The sequence below is a fragment of the Cupressus sempervirens genome, chromosome 7 (assembly GCF_028749045.1).
Source record: "Cupressus sempervirens isolate cs-2001-9-10 chromosome 7, ASM2874904v1, whole genome shotgun sequence".
NCBI classification, from domain to species: Eukaryota; Viridiplantae; Streptophyta; class Pinopsida; order Cupressales; family Cupressaceae; genus Cupressus; species Cupressus sempervirens.
In genome coordinates, this window is record NC_143124.1 from 736,580,536 (window position 1) to 736,585,541 (window position 5,006).

General features: G+C 37.7%; 1 pseudogene; it reads left to right on the forward strand.

Annotated features, from left to right (window-relative positions):
- Positions 1–2,817: 2,817 nt before the first annotated feature.
- LOC149549344 (L-type lectin-domain containing receptor kinase SIT2 pseudogene) lies at positions 2,818–4,777 on the forward strand (annotated as a pseudogene).
- Positions 4,778–5,006: the final 229 nt, after the last annotated feature.

Genomic DNA, 5,006 nt, shown 5'->3' on the forward strand with positions numbered 1-5,006 from the left:
TTATAAAAAAACCTTGAAACCTAAAAGATGACTAGGATCCAAACGAGTTAGTGTAGAAACTTCAAACTTACTACCAATTGTATAACATTTTTCATAAATTGATTAAAACTAGCAATTGTACCTTGTTGTGCAATGGATATGCCAAAGATGTGTACAAAGTCAATTGAGAAAAATATTTTCTTTATGTTTTTGCATCTATTTTTATCGTACCCAAGGTCAATTGATGAGAAACTTATTCATTTTTTAATGCAACAAGGGTCTCACTAGAGAAGTTATTGTTTTAAATCATCCATGCAACTACTTACAAGGATACAAAAAGATTAAGTTCAAAATATTTGAAACAAAAAGCTGACTATACCCTATACTAATAAGTATAGAAACTCCAAACCTACTATCAATTCTATGACTTTTCAATAAATTAATTAAAACTTGCAATTTTACCATGGTTTGCAGTGGATATACCAAAGAGGTGTGGAACATTAATTGAGAAAAAAATTGCCTTTTGTTTTTGCTTATATTTTTGTAGTAGATGAGATCATTTGATAAGAAACTAAACTAGTTCTTGTCGTGTGCAACAAAGGTCTTAATAGAGAAGTGATACTTTCAAATCAACTATGCAACTAATAATAAGATAGGGACTAAAAAATTTTTTTGAGGATGAAAGATAAGTCAACTCTAGTTAAAAAGTGTAGAAACTTTGAATTCACTATAAAATATATTGTTTATCATAAATTAATTAAAACTAGAAAGCATACCTTGGTGTGTAATACATAATGGTAAATTTACTAGTCCTCATTAGAACATTGAGTTTGTTCATACTTGGGTGCTCTACAAGTGAAAAAATAAAGGGTGGATTGATGTCTTAACTATGGAAAAAGGTTTTTTGTTTCTTCTATGTTCTCATGCATATTATCTTTTTATTCTTGTTGGAGGGACTTCAATGCTTGCTCGATCACAAACTTAGGAAATGAGAACCAAGATTTTCTTCCCTTGACTTGCTTCACAATTTACTCTTTGGCTTACCTTTAGAATTTTGGGATGAGGACATTTTTAGAGGTGTAGCAACCTAATTTGGGGATTTTTTATCTTATGGATTCCATGATACCTATAAGGAAGATGTCGGTTTATGCTTGCATTTTTGTCAATATTAAATAATTGGCTGATTTACTATGGAATGTTTTTATTAATTCTAAACTTGAGGCTTGGTCGGAGAACATTGAGTTGAAATCTATCCCCTTTTCTCATTTTCATAATAGAAAATAAGCTCATTAGGTTGAAGATTCTCCTATGAAACAAGCAAAATTGAAGACATCCAAGAAGGTCAAGAGAAAAAGGAAACTAAACGTCAAACCAATGTTGAGGGAAATCAATTGGAAGCTAAAGGATAAAAGGGAGACTTCAATAGTAATAAGGCAGTTTCACAAGTTGAGACTGATAGCCTGAATGATAATGAGGAAGAGGTTCATCCTATGACTAAATAATTCAATGAAATGACCAACATGATGACTGGTGAGCAGGAGGAGCCCTCAAGTTTAAAGTGAGATCATATTGAGAAGCACAAATGGTTGATCATTGAGGATCCACAAACATGTGCATTACTTGGAGAGTCAAGAACTAATTTAATGATATATCTATTAAATTGTTTAGGCGATCATTAAGAGGATTCTCTTGAGACAAAGTTTTTTGAAGATGATGATAATCAATCTCATTAGGAAAGTGACGATACAAAAATAGATAGGGACAATACGACTAATGGTAATTGGTTGTTTTCTCAAATCCAAGAGGGGGAAAATGATGCTCCTTTCACAAATAAATTAAGATCTCTTTTCTTATCAATAAATAACTAAACAATTATGCCAATTTTTTAAAAATAACTTCTAATTGAAATCAGATGATTATAAAATTATATTTGTAGTCAAATGAGCTTAATTTATATTTAAAAAATCAATACTAAATCGATAGTAATGAAGTTTGTTATTAATGTTTTCATTGGATCATTAGTTTCTTTTAAATAAATGATAAGAACTTTATATTATTTTGAGATAAATATGAAGAAAGATATGAATTTAAGTAAATATAGATATGAGTGCAATGGAGATGGAGTGAATGAGAGAGGAGGGAAGGAATGACATAAATATATAGAAATATAAGAGAAAGAGATGGATACAAAGTAATAAAAGTGAGATGGAGAGGTATAAATAGAAACAGGTAAATATTTATAGAGAGGCATAAAGATAGATTTATAGAAATAATTTAGAAATAATTAAGAAAAAAGATAAAATTATTCAAAATAAATAATGTCATTTTCCCCTATGTAACCCTCTATCTAGCCCTCTCTATATTTTTTTTGGTCTTAGTATAGTTACATTGGGTGGTGGTTGAGTCAATTGCTTTTTTAGGTACTCAACTTCATGTCAAAATGTCGGTCAATTAAAACCCATCTTATCTTTTCCTTTCCTGGACAAGTCACTGTTAACTTGCTGCGCACGGACAACACCACAATGCATGCACCTCTCGTTTTTGCTTTATTTCTGCACTATGTTTCTATTCGAAATGCCAGAGAGCTAAAGGCATGAGAAGAGACCACACGCAGAAGCAATGGAGATTTTGCGATACGCTAAAAGGTAAATATACACCATCTTGTAAGCATGGGTTAAATAAATTTTCCCATTGTCAGGTGTATTTCTATTTCAATTTTGGCTCTAACAGAAAGAAGTATTTGAACCTGTTGGATATCTCATTTGATATATTGCTGGTTATTATGTTCGAACAGAACACGGGAGTCGAGCTGGAGCTCCACAGTGGAAGGCTTGAGGGCGGTCCTAATTGTAATTATCTTCCTCCCTATCTCGCTTACTGCACAAGCCCATACAAATTTTATCTTCGACCAATTGAATGCCTCCACCCTCGAGTTGTATGGGAATGCTTCAGTGCAATCCCAGGCCATCTCCCTTAATGGTCCATTCCAATTTAGTATGGGCCGTGCTTTCTATCCACATCCTGTGCGGATGAAATATCTGAATTCTACTCTCTCTTTCACCACAACTTTTGTGTTTAGCATTGTTCCTTCTGCAGATTCACAATCTGGGGTTGGAATGGCGTTTACGATGACGCACCAGAAATCTCTAAAGGGTTTTTCCCCAAGTGTGTACCTTGGCTTGATTAGCAATTTATCAGCTATGGGAAAGCCGTCTAACCATCTGTTTGCAGTCGAGTTCGACACATTACGGAACTTGGAATTTCATGACATCAACGACAATCACGTCGGTGTCGATCCCAATGATCTTTGGTCTGTAAACTCTACGCCTGCAGGCTACTGGATTAACAGCACCCAATTCCAGGATTTACATCTCAAAAGCGGACGGAACATTCAAGCTTGGATTGATTATGACAATCTTCACAAGGAGCTAAAAGTCACCATTGCAGAGGCTGGTCTAGATCGCCCACAAAAACCACTCATACATATGAAAAATATGTCCCTCTCCAACATTCTGGAAGAAGAAATGTACGTTGGTTTCTCAGCAGCTACGGTAAAAATATGTGAAGAGAATTACATCCTCGCCTGGAGCTATTCTACAAACGGAATTGCCCCATTCCTGAAAACATCTAACCTTCCATCCTTTATACACAGGAAGTTAAAGAGCCCCAACTCCAGATCGATAGCTGGTATTAGCACTGGTTGCGTCGTCGTCATTCTCCTGGTAGTGGCAGCAATATCAGTTGTGCGGTTGAAGAGAAACCGTTACGAAGATCTTATTGAAGAATGGGAGATGGAGTATTGGCCTCACAGATTTGAGTACAAAGACCTACATACTGCAACCAAGGGCTTCTGCGAGGAAGAACTTTTGGGATCTGGAGGCTTCGGGCTGGTGTACAGAGGAGTCCTTCCGACAAACGGACTCCAAGTAGCGGTGAAATGTATTCGTAGACAAACAGATGATGGGGTGAAGGAATTCATAGCAGAAATTTCCAGTCTTGGTCGCCTTCAACATCGAAATCTTGTGCAGATCAGAGGGTTCTGCAGGCGGGAGAAGCAGCTATTCATAGTTTATGACCACATGCCAAATGGTAGCCTGGATAAAATGATATTTGGAAAGCCAAAGAAGGTGCTAAAGTGGGATCAGAGGTACAGAGTGATCAGAGACGTGGCTGCGGGTTTGTTGTATCTTCACGAAGAGTGGGAGCAATGCGTAGTGCACAGAGACATCAAGTCCAGCAATGTTCTGCTAGACTCGGAGTTGAAAGGGAAGCTAGGGATTTTGGGCTCGCCCGTCTGTACGAACACAGCAAAAACTCACACACTACTCGAGTGGTTGGAAAGTTGGGGTATATCGCACCTGAGCTGGTTCACACAGGAAAGGCGAGCCCTGCTGCAGATGTGTTCAGCTTTGGTATAATTATGTTGGAGGTTGCATGCGGAAGGAGACCCTTCGATGCCACTCTGGAACCTGGTCAGACAGTCATAGTAAAGTGGGTGAGAGAGCTCCACGCCAATGGCAGTCTGATGGATGCAGCAGACCCGAATCTTGGTGGGCAATATGTTGAAGGTGAGATGGAGAGAGTGCTGAAACTGGGTCTGATCTGTTCGAATGGTCAGGCAGAAGGTAGGCTTGGAATGAGACAAGTTGTGCAAATACTTGAGGAAGAAGCTCCGATTCCAGGCTTTGATGGCCCTTTCTATTTGGAGTTGAGCCGACCAAGCAGTGCTTCGAAGTCGGTTCCAGATTACAGTCACAGCAGTGACGCATCAATCTCCAAGTCTCTGGACGCACGATAGATTCTGCCAAATCAGGTGAAGTCCATCGTTCTCTGATTGTGTCAAAGTGTTTAAGATCGAATGGAACTTTGTACGATGAATGCCCCGTTTTTATATTGATATAAGCTCACCCAAGTTACCCAACTTTACTTGAAAGTCCCTTCCATAACACAGTTGCATCACTGATGCTTCCACTTCCAAGTCAAGCTCTGTTTTTGGTTGTGTCATCGCATAAAGTCGATCTTTGTGC